General features: G+C 36.1%; 1 protein-coding gene and 1 non-coding gene across 4 annotated transcripts in view; one reads left to right on the top strand and one right to left on the bottom strand.

Moving 5' to 3' along the window:
* The window catches only part of DACH2 (dachshund family transcription factor 2), a 678,262-nt gene that overhangs the window by 268,446 nt on the left and 392,176 nt on the right, over positions 1–17,640 (bottom strand). The window lies entirely within an intron of this gene.
* LOC141569773 (U6 spliceosomal RNA) lies at positions 16,207–16,311 on the top strand. Its single transcript, XR_012493569.1, has one exon. It is a non-coding gene; the product is annotated as a U6 spliceosomal RNA (small nuclear RNA).

Below are 17,640 nucleotides of genomic sequence, written 5' to 3'. Positions count from 1 at the left end.
AATGCTCACCATTACTAATCATCAGAGAAACGCAAATAAAAACCACAATGAGATATCACCTCATCCCAGTCAGAATGGCTGTCATCAACAAGACAAATAGTAACAAATGTTGGAGAGACTGTGGAGAAAAAGGAACCCTCATACACTGTTGGTGGGAATGCAGACTGGTTCAGCCATTATGGAAGAAAGTGTGGAGGTTCCTCAAAAAATTAAAAATAGAATTACCATATGACCCCGCAATCCCTCTCCTGGGTATCTATCCAAAAAATCTGAAAACATTTATACATAAAGACACGTGTGCTCCAATGTTCATTGCAGCTTTGTTTACAGTGGCCAAGACATGGAAACAACCAAAACGTCCTTCGATAGATGAATGGATAAAGAAGTTGTGGTATATATACACCATGGAATACTATTCGGCAGTAAAAAAAGATGATATAAGAATATTTGTGAAAACATGGATGGATCTTGAGAGTATAATGCTAAGTGAAATAAGTCAGACAGAAAAAGCAGAGAACCATATTATTTCACTGATAGGTGGTATATAAACCAAAAACAACAAAAGAGCAAGACAAACAAATGAGAAACAAAAACTCATAGACACAGCCAATAGTTTAGTGGTTTCCAGAGGGTAAGGGGGTGAGGGTGGGAGATGAGGGTAAGGGGGATCAAATATATGGTGATGGAAGGAGAACTGACTCTGGGTGGTGAACACACAATGGGATTTATAGATGATGTAACACAGAATTGTACACCTGCAATCTATGTAATTTTACTAACATTTGTCACCTTAATAAATTTAAAAAAATTCACGAAAGGATTAAAAAAAACAACAAGAAAGAAGAAAAACATGTAATGGCAAAGACACAGAATTGGGAATCCTTGTGCACTGTTGGTCAGAATGTAAAATGGCAAAGCCAGGGTGGAAAACAGCATGGCAGTTTCTCAAAAATTTAAACATAGAATTAGCATATGGTCCAGTTATTTCACTTTTGAGTATATATTCAAAAGAACAGAAAAAAGGGAGGAGAGATACTTGTACACGCGTGTTCATAGCAGCATTATTCACAGTACCCAAAAGGTGGAAGCAACCCAAGTGTCAACTGCAGAGTTGACATGGAAGGTTATCTATGAGATATTTGTCCAGAAAGACAATTGCAGAAAAATGTACATATGATTTTTGGCTATTGATATGAGAACAGAGATAATTACGGAAAGTACAACCAAAAGATTGAACAGGCATTGTATGCTTCGGCCATATCTTCCTCTTTCTTTTCTCCTTGCCCTTATAACAGCATGTTCCCAATAGGGGTCACTTTTCTTCAGCCTGAATCTGAAAATGAAGATGTGTGGAGCAGAACCACAGATAATCTGTAAACTTCTCTTGTGGAAAATTTTCCATTTTTTCTACTCTGGCATTCTACATATTTTTAAAATTTGTTTTGCTATTTTATATTTGTCTATAAAATAATCCAAACTCTGTAGGTTTCAAAATGTGTTGGGCAAAGTCCTTCTGTCACATCCAGGGCTCTTTCCCTTGTTCCAATAAGGAGATCACATCTGCCTTAGAAATGGAACATCCCACTGAGATGTTCCATCAGGAATGCTGTAGTTCTGCATTCCCGTTTTCCTGACAAAAGTCTATAGCCATATGCTTGAACATTACCAATCTCCCATAGCTTATAGATCTCCACCATTTCTTTCCTTGTCCTCTGGGCACCTTGAGCACCAGAGATTTTCAACTTTATCATTTTTAGATAGTGCTGAAATCCCTATCCATCTGCTGCTGCATAGGTGCCATGAGCGAAACAAACAAACAAATTCTGGCACATTTAAAACAGTATTTTAGAATTCAGTGAAATGCATTCTTTTATGCAAATGCAAATCAAGGCAAAGGAGGAATATATTGGTTGTTGCAAAAAGAAAACTCATAACTGCCATTATTAGAAGAATCTGATTCTAAGAGGCAGGGTGAATCCTTATCAAAGGTGTAAGTGGAAGTACGTACAGCCTACAACATCTAACTGTGTGCTTGGGAGAAACACTCAGTCTCAATTTTGCCACTCTTACTCTTCACAATGCATGGAACACTCAAAATGAAGCAAACTTTTAACCATATTAGCTTGTCTATGAATCACGGCCAGTAAAGGATCTGAAAGAAAATTGCTTTAGTCTCTGAATTGATGATATACATTTGTACATTTTCTAGCATATTTAGCTTGACTGAATTCCAACTCTCCAAATGGGCCAACCATATGATGGTAATAATTTAAACAAAGGGACCCTGCTTAGGACTGCCAGGGCTGAGTGCCTCATAATAAAAAATGTATCATGAAAAGCCTCCAGAATTTACATCAGCTCCTCTGACTAGCAATCCAGAAGTGGATCCTGACTATGATAATTATTGAATTACTAGTTGTTTCATTATTGGTAGTGTAAATAGTGGATTTTTATGAACAAAATATGGATTCTTACTTTATGAAAAACAAAAGTCGACAAAATATCTTATAGACAAGAAATCCCAAGTAAAATGTGTAACTCATACAATGACACTCAAGAAAGTGAATGAGCAAGACTCCCATTATATTTTTAAAATTCAGAGAAAAGACAAAAAGTTATAACATCTATGTATCATTTCAAGGAATTGCTATTCGTATTATATCATTGAAGGAAAAATCTCTGAGCAAATTCAGAAAGTAATTTTAAGGTAGTAAAGAACCACAGTATAATAGTACTACAAAGATATTTAGGAGCCATCTAGTTAAATGTCTTCATTTTGAAGATAAAGGAAGTGTCTCACAGTGACCTGTCATAGGTCAGTTATTTAGGGGAAGATATGGAGCAAAATCCAACGTTCCTGATGGGACCTAGATGTACTGAAGTATTGAAGTAGTTCAAACATGAGTTAATGAAAATCTCTAAAGGGATATGATGATCCCCTTATCACATACAGTCTCATATTTTTCGTTGTCTCTCTGTATCTCCTTACATTTGGTTCAAAGTTTAGAGGCTTAGCCTCTAACTCATATTTTGTATTGCCTCATGGTGCATATTGCCGTGACTTTAAACTTATGAAACCTTAAATCCTATTTGTTCAGTCTTCAGGACAGCACCTGCATGTCTATGGCTTCAGGTAAAACCACCATCAAGCAAATGGAAAGCAGTGGAAACAATCGTATGCTTTATTTGATCTTTCACTAGCAATTATCCATACATTCAGTGGTTCAGCTAAATTCTTAACCTCAGGATGCTGCTCAGTGTAACACTGATGGATTTAAAACAGCAAATCACTGCTTGGCACTGAGTTCTCAAACTACAGCCCTAGAAAAGCACACAAAAAGAGCATGCTCATTTTGGAGCTGTTGAGTTAAGTTTTACTTGGGAATGAGATTTTCAGCATGCGTCAGACAAGCAGAAAATGGTAAGTTTAATGACAATGAAAAGACATTTTCGAAAGTGAAAGTGTTACAATTATTGGTAAATATCTACATAAACATCTAGAAACATAAGTTATCTTTTTCAGCCACTGAATCTGAAAATGGTAACTTTTACATTATGTTCAAATTACAGATATTTAACTGACTGAAATAGATTTGGAAAGGCAGAGACTCATTGTTACTGGGAAAGCACTCATTTTTTGCACTTTATGATATTTGAGCATTTACTTCTGTAATCTCAGCATCTTCCATTCTTATTCACCTAATTTCATGATTGGCTCAGTGTCTAATTACTGCAGTTATTGACCGAGTTATAATGCATATCCCTTATATAATCAACACTCACTTCCTAACCTAAAATTCAATATAACAATATTAAAATGCCCAACATATCATGATTTGATGTGTGTATGCATGTGCCCATGTATGTGTGTTACTAATTTACTATTATTATTGTTGGTAAGTATATGAGCTCCAACTTCAGACTTAGAGTGGTGAATAAAGTTCTTAACAGTTACAAGAAATGTAATGAATGTCTAAACCACATTCTCCATTTTATGAGTGAAAAACTGAGTCCAATGTAGAAAAAGTGAGAGGCTTATTATAACGCAGCCAGTCATTGGTAGGGCTAGGATGAGAATTCATGTCTCCTAACTTTTACTCTGAGTGCTTTGTCCACTAATTACCACCTTCTTTTAAAAATAAATAAATAAACAGATAGATGATAGATAGATTCCCACCTTCTTAATCTTAATTTTAATTTACATAATTTAAAAAGATTCTCCAAAATGGGTCTGCAGAGATGTATTATAGGTCACTGACCAGAACAAGGGAAAAGATGTGTCATCTAAATTCTCAGGGCTTCAGTTTATTCATATGAAAAATGAATGAGTTGGACTAAATGGTCTTTACAGTCTTCTATGAACCAGTAATTGTGACTGGAGATGTACTTTATATCATATAGTTTTCTGAAACCACTGGTTTTGCATTATCCATGTATGGTCTAAAGCAAAGTTTTTCTTGCACTCCTTTCTCACTAGTTAACAAATCTAGACTTACTAACTTTATGTGATCTATAATCCTCAAACTGAAAGTGTGGGGTGGGAAGGAATCCATGGTTTGTTGTAAAATTTACAGGAGAAAAAAAATAGTGAATTTTGGTTCACAACACTGATTTGAATAAAAATTAAAACAATTTTATAGTTTCCTAATTGGTAATATTGTTCCCATCCCTCTATACAGTTTGAAAGCTTTTATGTGAAAACTGAGGAAAAGTAAATTAACTAAAGGAGAGCTATGAGTAATCAAATCTTGAGGATTAGAATTAATTAAACAAAATGAGGAGTCAGTTCATTGCAGTAAGGTTGTATATTTTTAAAAATAGCATTTAATTAATTTAACAGTCAAAGGGTTGTATTAATAATATCCTTCCAAAAATGAAAAGCAGTTTAGATGTGCCACATTATTATTTTACTTTGACAGTCAAGTACTGTGTGTTGGCTTGTTTGTTATTTGCATTCAAAGCTACTTTGGGTCAAGTATTATATACTAAAACATGAATAATGAAACATCTGGTAGTATGAAATGTTAATGTGACATACCACATTGAATTTAGTGGAAACAGTTTTGAAATTTCCTATAAATCAACTGAGAAGATGTAAATCTTTCCAAACAGAGGTAAGATTCAGGCTCATTTTCAGGAGATGCTTATGCTCTGAACTCTGTTAGTCAGAAAAATACTGTAACTCTGAAAGATTCAGAATGCAACTAACAGGAAAGCCATAATGATATAAGAATGAAGAATGAAAGTGCAGTGATGATGCTACGTGCAAGTAGTTACAGGTCACTCAAATGAAGAACAGATATTATAGTGATTCTTAGGAGTCCCCATTCAGGGAGAAATACACATTTAAAATTAGTCAGCTCTATGGCTGAGAGGGAAAGGTTGAAAATACAGCTATGGGAAGTTCTGAAAACAATAGACAACCAGTGCATTTGGCTCGACATCAGCAAAGGCATCAAATGATGTAGACATTAAGAATCTACTAGGTTGGCATGGATATTTTGCACACTTTGTTGAATTACAGACTGACATGAAGAGAGGATACACTCAATCTTTGCAAAAGTTCAGTTTGTCTTTCAAAAACAACAGATTGGAGGATGTACAATAAGTCAATGAATTTGCCATTCAGAATGGGGTGAGAAACGGTAAAATGACAATTAGTAAGAGTTGGCAGGCCAAGCATCACAGCATAGTAGAGAGTGCAACCAACCCAGGAACCTAGAAGAAGGTTGGACGCTGCATTGAGCAAACTGATGTCCTGTCGCCTGAAGCACCTAACAAAATTCCAGGTTGCTAAGCAACTATTTATTTTCCTGTAAACTCTTCTGAAAATGCTAAATAGGCATTTCAAAGTTTGAAAATCTAATAATAAACTTCAAATGCTCCTATTACATCTACTTTTGAAAGATTAAAAGCAAGAGAGAAGCACCATATTGAACTTGTCATATATCAACATTTTCTACATTACGTTCCATTTGAATACTTATTCTACAAAGTGTAAAAAGAGAGTTTGTTTTAAAAAAGGGAGTGGAGTAAAAGAGTTCCGTGACTAATTTAGGCAACACTGGGTTGAAAATAACAAACCTTATGTGGCACTTATTATATACCATACACTGTTGTAAGTTCTTTACATATTTACCTGTTTAATTCACGAAAACTTTAGTAGGGAAGTACTATTACTATTTCCATTTTTCAAACAAGGAAATTGAGTCACGGAAACTGAATAAAGTACCTAATGTCACATAGTTAATAAACCTTGAAGTTGGGGTTTAATCCCAGGTACTTTGACTCCAGGTTTCTGTACTGCAGATTTTTTCAAAGCTTATAATATGCTAACATTTACTATGATTTTTCTAAAGAGGCATAGAGTACACTACATGTTCTAAACTTATTGGATAATAGAACTCTTTCTCATGGAATACCTATTAATGGCTCGAAAGGAACTCCAAGGAACACATTTTGAGCAGTGTTGCTCTAAATATTGATAGTTTTTTTAACTTGGATGCAAGATTAATTTCAACAACTTGGACATTATTTTTTACTGTATTTGAATTTAAACTATATATATGTACACTGTATTTTTTACTGTATTTGAATTTAAACTATATATATGTACACTGTTTACATAAAGTTAACTAATACTTCATTGAGTAATCATCAGTTATATTTGTCTTTGTTGATATCATTTTAAATTGAAAATGTCCCAGCTTTTTAAGCATAATCACTGAGAGAATTATTAATTATCTTGCTGGTACTTCTCAATAGACCACTTTTATTTATGAAAATTTGAGCTATATAAACTCTACTAATATTACATAAACATTCTAATAGGTTATACACCTCCCTAGGTACCACTTTGAACATTTTATAGAGTGTTAGTAGATGTGTCAAGGTAATTTTTAAGGCCTTGCAGCCCTGACCTCCCACTGGTCTATGATTTTTAAATGAGCAGTAGCAAATCCAGCAAATAGCACTGTAAATCTAGGACAGAGTGTACATTAGACATAGATTATGGGTGACAAAACACCTGAAATTTCTGACATTAGGACAAGAGTAATTGCTCCAATGTCTAGCTGGTTCAGGAATACAGGAACCTAAGAACAGGAGAAGCAGTCCACAGCCTTCCCATCACCAAGTGCAGGATTGCTTCAAAGAAACCAACCCAACAGATAAGATACCTTCCTGATAGCCTATAAAATGTAGCCTCATAGATACCGATCAATTTCAATAAGCCAGAGAATATTTTAAAAGGTAACAGTTCACCAATCAAAACGAGTTTGAATACTATTCTATTCAACGGATTTTCCTTTTTAATTAGTCTAAAAATTATTCTGGATACTTTTTTTAAATTAAAGTTTATTGGGATTATGTCATCAAAATGGTGGCGTGAGGGGAGCCTCTATAAAGCTCCCCTGGAATTTACAACTAATCGAACAACAACAGCTCCACAGGGGACTCACTGCACGGTGGACTGGCTGGACGAGGAGGCGCACTGCTGAGTTCACCTAAAGGTGCGCAGGTCACTCGAGCGCAGAAGGAGGGAGGGGAAGGGTGCGGACACAGAGACGCACCGGCGTGGGACACGGACCTGGCTCGCTACTACTAGCTCGCTGCGTCCTGGAGCTGCTGCGGCTGTGGGAGGAAGAGGGCTCGGACTGCTAGGACTCCGCTTGTGGCACACAGGGCTGGGGGGGGCAGCACATAGCATAACTGGGCCCTGCACTCACAGTGGAGACCTGAGAGAGAAGACTGAGGGAGGAGGGCTGAAAACGGTGGTTTGGGCCCTCACGGCCGACCAGAAAATGGAGGCCTTAGGCACTTAGACTGGCCACCCCCTCCCTACCCTCCTGGGGCTCAACCCGCCCCAAGTGCCCGGTGCTGGAGGCAGAACAGTGGTGGTGTCGGATCAGAAGAGCGAAGCGTTTGCTGTTCTGAGGACTGTGGACCTTAGACGAAGATTCGCTGCCCACTTGGTTCCGGCAATGGGGAGGGAGCTGTGGAGGCGGGACCGGCTGTGGTGGTGGTTGCCACCATTGATCTGGGCCACCTCTCACAACTCATGCCAGCCCTGTCCCCACCTATCTGGGCGGATTCCTGCAGGAGTAAACAGAACTGCTGAAACATACGGGATCTGAATCTGGTGCAGGAAGAGCTTTGGAACTTCAAAAGCTCTCTTCATCCCCACACGGACAATGCCCCCTGTGACACAGGCGAACTATTAACAGAGGAGAAGCCCGTCTCCCAGGGAATCCCCCCATTGTGTGAGAAGCTGGAACAGTGCAGAGAACACATAGCACTACCATGTGAGAGAGAAAAAAAAGGCTGCAGGCGGAGAGAAAATAAACATTCTACCAACAAGTACTGGAAAACAAAAGAAAGACCTCTTCCCATCAACCTGTTGCAAAAGCCACTCCTGTAGATGTCTAGGAAGAGAAATAATAAATCAGTAATTGCCAAGAATAACCAAAGCAACAAGACAGCTCAGAAAGAAAGTGAAAAGTCTCCAGAAAAGAAACTTAAAGATATGGAAATATGTGAATTAAATGACAGAGAATTCAAGATTGCCGTTCTGAAAAAACTCAACAAGATGTAAGAAAACAGAAAGGCAGTTTAACGAACTCAGAAACACAATCAAAGAACAACATGAGCATTTTACGAAAGAGATTCAAATTTTGGAAAAGAATCAAATAGAATTTCTAGAGATTAAGAACTCAATAGAGGAAATTAATGAAACAGCCAGCTTAGGTAGTAGGGTTGACCAGATGGAGGAAAGAATCAGTGACATGGAAGATAGAAACCTGGAAATTACACAGATGGAAAAAGAAATAGACTTGAGACTTCAAAGAAATGAAATAACTCTACAAGAACATTCTGACTCCATCAGAAAGAGGAAAGTAAGAATAATGGGCATACCAGTAGGAGAAGAAAGAGAGAATGGAATAGAGAATATATTGAAACAAATTGTCGATGAGAACTTCCCAAACTAGTGGACAAAAAGGGATCCTCGAATCCAAGAAGCAAATAGAACACCTAATTACCTCAATCCCAACAGGGCTTCTCCAGGGCACATTGTATTGAAGCTGTCTAAAATCAATGACAAAGAAAGAATCCTCAAGGGAGCCAGGGAAAAGAAGACGGTAACCTACAAAGGAAAGCCCATTAGATTATCATCAGATTTTTCAGCAGAAACTCTACAAGACAGGAGGGAGAGGAACGAAATACTCAAACTATTGAAAGAGAGAAATTATGAGCCAAGAATAATATACCCAGCAAAGATATCCTTTAGATATGAAGGAGGAATAAAGACCTTTCCAGACATACAGAAGCTGAGGGAATTTTCTAATACACGACCTGCACTACAAGGAATACTAAAGGAGGCTATTCGACCACCATTAACAGGGACAATTTGTGGCAACCAAAACATGAAAAGGGGGGAGGTAAGGCCTAAACTGGAATATGGTAATGGAGAAAGTAAGTGTGCTGAAGAAAATGGAATACTCTAAATATCAAACTTTCTTTTACATAAACTTAAGGGTAACAACTCAAAAAAAAAAAAAAAAAAAAAGAAAAAAAATCCAGAACTGAAATACACACTGTAATAAAAGAAGAAACAGAGGGAAACATCATAGAATACCATCACACAAAAATAATTGACAACAATAAAAATGCAAAGAAATAATGGAGACACAGCCGTACCAGAAAAATAAAGATAGAATGACAGGAACTCCTCACATGTTAATAATCACCCTAAATGTAAATGGACTGAACTCACCAATAAAAAGGCACAGAGTAGCAGATTGGATCAAAAAAATAGACCCAACCATATCTTGTCTCCAAGAGACATATCTCAGCTATAAGGACGAGCATAGACTCAAAGTGAAAGGGTGGAAATTGACACTCCAAGAAAATGGTACCCAGAGAAAATCAGGTGTAGCCAAAATGATATCAGATGAAACAAACTTCAGGGTGGAAGAGATAACAAGAGACAAAGATGGACATTTCATAATGGTATAGGGGACTATACAACAACAAGACATAACAGTCATCAATATTTATACCCCCAATCAGGGAGCACCAAAAAAAAACCAAGCAACTATTAATAGAACTAAAGGGAGAAATTGACCAAAACACAATTATACTAGTGGACTTAAATACATCATTGACAGCTATGGATAGATCATCCAAACAGAAAATAAATAACGAAATAGCAGCCCTAAATGACACATTAGATGAAATGGACATAATTGACATATATAGAGCACTTCATCCTAAAACATCAGACTATAGATTCTTTTCTAGCGTACATGGAACATTCTCAAGGATAGACCATATATTGGGACATAAAATGAGCCTCAGCAAATTTAAGAAGATTGAAATCATACCAAGCATATTCTCTGATCACAAGGCTTTGAAATTGGATATCAACTGCAAAAAGAAAGCAGGAAAAAACACAAATACGTGGAGATTAAACAACATACTTTTACAGAACGATTGGGTCAAAGAAGAAAATGGAGGAGAGATAAAAAAATGCATAGAAACAAATGACAATGAAAATACATCCTACTAAAATTTTTGGAATGCAGCAAAAGCAGTTTTAAGAGGGAAATTTATATCATTACAGGCCTATCTCAAGAAACAAGAAAAATCCCAAATAAATAACCCTATGTTATACCTTAAAGAACTAGAAAAACAAGAACAGATGAAACCCAAGGTCAGGAGAAGAAAGGAAATAACAAAAATCAGAGCAGAACTAAATGAAATAGAGAACAAAAAGACAATAGAAAAAATTAATGTGACAAAGAGCTGGATCTTTGAAAGAGATTAACGAAATTGACAAACCCTTGGCTAGACTCACTAGGATAAAAAGGGAGAAGACATTAATTAACAAAGTCAGAAATGAAAAAGAGCAAGTTATCACGGACCCCACAGAAATACAAAGTATAATCCAAGAATACTATGAAGGACTATATGCCACAAAATTCAATAACCTAGAAGAAATGGACAAGTTCTTAGAAACGTATAGCCTTCCAAGGCTGAACCATGAAGATCTGGAAAATCTAAACAGACCGATCAGCAGTAATGAAATTGAATCAGTCATCCAACATCTTCCCAAAAGCAAAAGTCTGGGACCAGACGGTTTCACTAGTGAATTCTACCAAACCTTCAAAGAGGATCTAATACCAATCCTGATCAAACTCTTCTAAAAAATTGAAGAGACAGTAGGCCCTAACTCATTTTATGAGGGCAGCATTACTGTGACACCAAAACCTGGTAAGGACAACACAAAAAAAGAAAACTACAGACCAATATCTCTGATGAATACAGATGCAAAAATCCTAAACAAAATTCTAGCAAATTGAATACAACAATGCATTAAAAAGATTATTCATCACGTCCAAGTGGGGTTCATCCCTGGGGCAGAAGGATGGTTCAACATCTGCAAATCCATCAATGTGATACATCACATAAACAAAATAAAGAAGAAAAATCATATGATTATATCAATTGATGAAGAAAAAGCTTTTGACAAGACACAACATCCATTTATGATTAAAACACTTAATAAAATAGTTATGGAAGGAAAATACCTTAACATAATAAAGGCCATATATGACAAGCCCTCTGCTAATCTAATGGTGAAAAACTGAAGCCCTTTGCTCTATGTTCAGGAACACAACAGGGCTGTCCCCTCTCACCTCTGCTTTTCAACATAGTGTTGGAAGTCCTTGCCAGAGCAATCAGGCAATCCTAAGAAAAAGAACAATACTGGAGTTATCACTCTCCCTGACTTTAGCTTGTACTACAGGGCTACAATAATGAAAACAGCATGGTATTGGCAGAAACACAGACACATAGACCAATGAAATAGAATTGAGGACCCAGAAATAAAACCACATAAATATGGCCACATACTGTTTGACAAAGAAGCTAAAAACATACAATGGAGGAAAGACAGCCTCTTCAATAAATGGTGCTGGAGAACTGGATAGCAACGTGCAAAAGAATTAAACTGGACCAGGTAACAAAATTAATCTGTCTATGAGTTTCTGTTTCTCATTTGTTTGTCTTGTTCTTTTGTTGTTCTTGGTTTATATACCACATATCAGTGAAATCACATGGTTCTCTGCTTTTTCTGTCTGACTTGTTTCGCTCAGCATTACTCTCTCAAGATCCATCCATGTTGTCACAAATGTTCCTATATCATCTTTTCTTACTGCCGAATAGTATTCCATTGTGTATATATACCACAACTTCTTTATCCATTCATCTATCGAAGGACATTTTGGTTGTTTCCATGTCTTGGCCACCGTAAACAAAGCTGCAATGAACATTGGAGCACACGTGTCTTTATCTCTAAATGTTTTCAGATTTTTTGGGTAGATACCCAGAAGAGGGATTGCTGGGTCATATGGCAATTCTATTCGTAATTCTTTGAGAAACCTCCACACTGCCTTCCATAATGGCTGTACCAGTCTGCATTCCCACCAACAGTGTATGAGGGTTCCTTTTTCTCCACAGCCTCTCCAACATTTGTTATTATTTGTCTTGTTGATGATAGCCATTCTGACTGGGGTGAGGTGATATCTCACAATGGAATACTATTCGGCAGTAAGAAAAGATGATATAGGAACGTTTGTGACAACATGGATGGATCTTGAGAGAGTAATGCTGAGTGAAACAAGTCAGACAGAGAAAGCAGAGAACCATGTGATTTCACTGATATGTGGTATATAAAACAAAAACAACAAAAGAACAAGACAAACAAATGAGAAACAGAAACTCATAGACACAGACAATAGTTTAGTGGTTGCCAGAGGGTAACGGGGGCGGGGGGTGGGGGGTGGGAGATGAGGGTAAGGGGATCGAATATATGGTGATGGAAGGAGAACTGACTCTGGGTGGTGAACACACAATGGGATTTATAGATGATGTAATACAGAATTGTACACCTGAAATCTATGTAATTTTACTAACAATTGTCACCCCAATAAATTTAATTAAAAAAAAACAACAACAACAACAAAAAAAAGAAACAACAACAACAAAAAAAAATTAATCTGTCACCAGGTAACAAAATTAATTCAAACTGGATGAAAGACTTAAGTATAAGACCTGACACAATAAACTGCATAGAAGAGAACATGGGTACTAAACTTATGGACCTTGAGTTCAAAGAACGTTTTATGAAAGGCAATGGAAGTAAAAGCTAAGATAAATGAATGGGACTACATTAAACTTAAAAGCTTTTGCACAGCAAAAGAAACCATCCACAAAATAAAGAGGCAACCAACTGAATGGGAGAAGATTTTTGCAAACAGTGCCTCCGATAAGGGGCTAATATCCAAAATATACAAGGAACCCTTGAAACTCAACAACAGAAAAACAAGCAACCCAATTGAAAAATGGGCAGAGGACCTGAAGAGACATTTCTCCAAAGTGGACATACAAATCGCAAATAGACATATGAAAAAAATACTCAACATCACTACTCATCAGAGAAATGCAAATAAAACCACAATGAGATATCACCTCACCCCAATCAGAATGGCTATTATCAACAAGACAAATAGTAACAAGTGTTGGAGAGGCTGTGGAGAAAAAGGAACCCTCATACTCTGGTGGTGGGAATGCAGACTGGTGCAGCCATTATGGAAGAAAGTGTGGAGGTTCGTCAAAAAATTATGAATAGAATTACCACATGACCCAGCAATCCCTGTCATGGGTATCAACCAAAAAAATCTGAAAACATTTATCCATAAAGACACGTGTGCTCCAACGTTCATTGCAGTTTTGTTTACAGTGGCCAAGACATGGAAACAACCAAAACGTCCTTCGATAGATGAATGGATAAAGAAGTTGTGGTATATATACACAATGGAATACTATTCGGCTATAAGAAAAGATGACATAAGAACATTTGTGACAACATGGATGGATCTTGAGAGTATAATGCTAAGCGAAATACATCAGACAGAAAAAGCAGAGAACCATATGATTTCACTGATAGGTGGTATATAAACCAAAAACAACAAAAGAACAAGACAAACAAATGAGAAACAAAAACTCATAGACCAGGACAATAGTTCAGTGGTTACCAGAGGGTAAGGGGGGTGGGGGGTGGGAGATGAGGGTAAGGGGGATCAAATGTATGGTGATGGAAGGAGAACTGACTCTGGGTTCTGAACATACTATGGGATTTATAGATGATGTAGTACAGAATTTTACACCTGAAATCTATAGAATTTCACTAACAATTGTCACCCCAATAAATTTAAAAAAACAAAGCTTATTGGAGTGACAATAGTTAGTAAAATTACATAGATTTCAGGTGTACAATTCTGTAATACATTACCTATATATCACATTGAGTCAATTCTCCTTCCATCACCATATATTTGATCCCCTTTACCCTCATCTACTACCCCCATTCACCCTTACTCACTGGTAACCACTAAGCTGTTGTCTGTGTCTATGAGTTTTCATTTCTTCATTTGCTGGTCTTGTTCTTCTGTTGTTTTCAGTTTTATATCCCATATGAGTGAAGTCATATGATTCTCAACTTTTTCTGTCTGACTTATTTTGCTCAGCATAATAACCTTAAGATCCATACATGTTGTTGCAAAGGGTTATATTTCATCTTTTCTTACAGTAGAATACTATTCCACTGTGTACATATACCACATCTTCCTTATCCAATCATCTATCAAAGGACACCAGTTTCTATGTCTTGGCCACTGTAAATAAAGATGTAATGAACACCGGAGCACATGTATCTTTTCAGATAAAGGTTCTCATGTTTTTTTGTAGGTAAGCAGGAGAGTGATTGCTGGGTCATATGGTAATTCTATTCTTAATTTTTTTGAGGAACCTCCACACTGCCTTCCATAGCGTCTGCACCAGTCTGCATTCCCACCAACAGTGTATGAGGGTTCCATTTGCTCCACAGCCTCTCCAACACTTGTTACTATTTGTCTTGTTGATGATAGCCATTCTTACTGGGGTCAGGTGATATCTCATTGTGGTTTTTATTTGCATTTTTCTGATGATTGAACATTGTTTCATATGTCTATTGCCCATTTGTATGTCGTCTTTGGAGAAATGTCTATTCAGGTCCTGTCCACATTTTTTAATTGGATTGTTTGGTTTTGTGTTGCTGAATTGTATGAGTTCTTTACATATTTTGGATACTAGCACCTTATCGGAAAAGTTGTTTGCAAAAATTATGAATACACTAAGTTTGCTGGCTACAAAATCAATGTCCAAAGTCCACTGCATTCCTATATACTAACAATGAAACCTCAGGGGAAAAAACAAAACAAACAAAACAAAAAACAAATCCTTTGCAATTGCAACAAAAAGAATAAAATACCTAGGAATAAACTTAACTAAGGATGTGAAAGACCTATACACTGAAAACTATAAGACATTTTTAAAAGAAATTGAAAAAGACTCCAAGAAATGGAAAGACATTCCGTGCTCATGGATTGTAAGAATCAACAGAGTTAAAATGGCCATATTACCCAAAGCAAAATACATATTTAATGCAATCCCCATTAAAATCACAATGGCATTTTTAAAGAAATAGAAAAAAAATCATGAGATTTGTTTGAAACCACAAAAGACCCCGAATAGTCAAAGTAATCCTATAAAAAAAGAACAATGCTGGAGGTATCACACTCCCTGACTTCAGTTTGTACTACAGAGCTACAATAATCAAAACAGCATGGTATTGGCAGAAAAACAGACACACAGACCAGTGGAATAGAATTGAGAACCCAGAAGTAAACCCACATAAATATGGACAGATAATTTTTGACAAAGAAGCCAAAAACATACAATGGAGAAAAGACAGACTCTTCAATAAATGGTGCTGGGAGAATTGGAAAGCCACATGCAAAGAATGAAACTAGAATGCTCTCTGTCACTGTGTACCAAAATTAATTCAAAATGGACCAAAGACCTAAACATAAGACTTGATAAAATGAATTGCATAGAAGAAAATATAGGTACTAAACTTATGGACCTTGGGTTCAAAGAGGATTTTATGAATTTGACCTCAAAGACAAGGGAAGCAAAAGCTTAAATAAACGAATGGGACTATATCAAACTAAAAATCTTCTGCAAGGAAAAGAAACCATTGACAAAATACAGAGGCAAGCAACCAAATGGGAGAAGATTTCTGGACACTTTAAAAAATATATGTAGGTGTTCACTTTAGTAGCACATGTGCTAAAATTAGAACATACAGAGAAAATTGCCATGGCCCCCGTGTAAGGATAAAATGCAAATTGTAAAGTGTTCCATATTTTTGGTGATGGTTGCACTACAATGAGAATGTACTTAATGCCACTGAACTGTATACTAAAAATGATTAAAATGGTAACTTTTATGCTATGTTGATTTTATCACAAGAAAACTAAACACATTTGGTCAAGTCAGTAATCCCCAATAATCAAAATCTGATAAGAATATAAAAGAACGTAAAGATTATTAGCTTCTGGTATACTGCCAAATTATTGGCTTTTTTTTTTCTTCCATAGTGACTCAAAGAAAGTATTTAGGTTTCAGTTCAAACATGTTAACCAAAATTTATAATTTTAAATATATTTGACTATAAAAATGGTTCCAACAAGAATATATACCATAAAATACATAGCACCTGAAATATAATTTTATAGAAATAGACAGCCATAGAAAAGAATCACATTCTTAGAAGAAAGCTGAAAAAAAAATACTGATCCATTAACCGAATTCACTTTTGATTTGCAAATCAATAATAACGGTAATTTATCAAAGTGAAGCCTACATTTAGGTGATTTGGTATTTTTCTGCAGCAGGTATCACCAATAAATAAAAATTAGAGAGTAAATAAGCATTAACAGCATTAATAGGAGAGAAGGATAGAAAAACCTAGCCAAGTTCAAATTTATAACAAAAATCAAGTTTGCCTTAAGATAGCATCCAGATTGGAAAGGAAATTCAATTTACTAAATGCATTTTTGAAATAATGCATTTCAGAAAATCAGATGTTTCAGAGGATATACTTTAAAACTTCTCACTGAGGATATTAATATAAAAAAGTGATGGGTGATTTCTGTGGAATTTCATTGTCTCCATATTGTTTGTTCTGCTCACTGTAGCTATAAGACTCGTATTCCTCCTGCTTTTTAGAAAACCAGTTCTGCCTTTATGAAAAACCAGCAAAACATTTCAAAATTAGATAAAATAAAGTATATTTTGTTTAGAGAGCACATTCAAGAGGAAAAATTCCTGGAAATAGAAAAAATGGGAAATTAGCCTCAAATTAAAAATATATTTTGGTCTACAATTGAGCCATAACGCTAACTTCTGTGTAGCAATTAATGAAAATTTAAATGTATTTTGTTTTTATGAAAAGGTATCAAACTGCCACTAAGAGAATATTAAATATCAATAACGAACCATCTTCTAGAAAGATAATTGGCTTCCTGAAGATCATTGCCACTCATGTCTTTTAAATAACTGGTCTTCCATTGGATATGCCATATAAATTCCAGAGATACAACTATTCAATCAATTCTCCACTCTTCTGGATAGTACTTCTCAAACACTGCTTGAGAAAGCTACTACCATGATTCTTTGTTGTTTTTATTCAACATT

Source organism: Rhinolophus sinicus, chromosome 18 (assembly GCF_057876585.1).
Source record: "Rhinolophus sinicus isolate RSI-liver-muscle chromosome 18, RSI-T2T, whole genome shotgun sequence".
Classification (NCBI taxonomy): domain Eukaryota; kingdom Metazoa; phylum Chordata; class Mammalia; order Chiroptera; family Rhinolophidae; genus Rhinolophus; species Rhinolophus sinicus.
The sequence above is the reverse complement of the archived record's forward strand: the minus strand, read 5'-3'. Positions and strand labels throughout refer to the sequence as shown.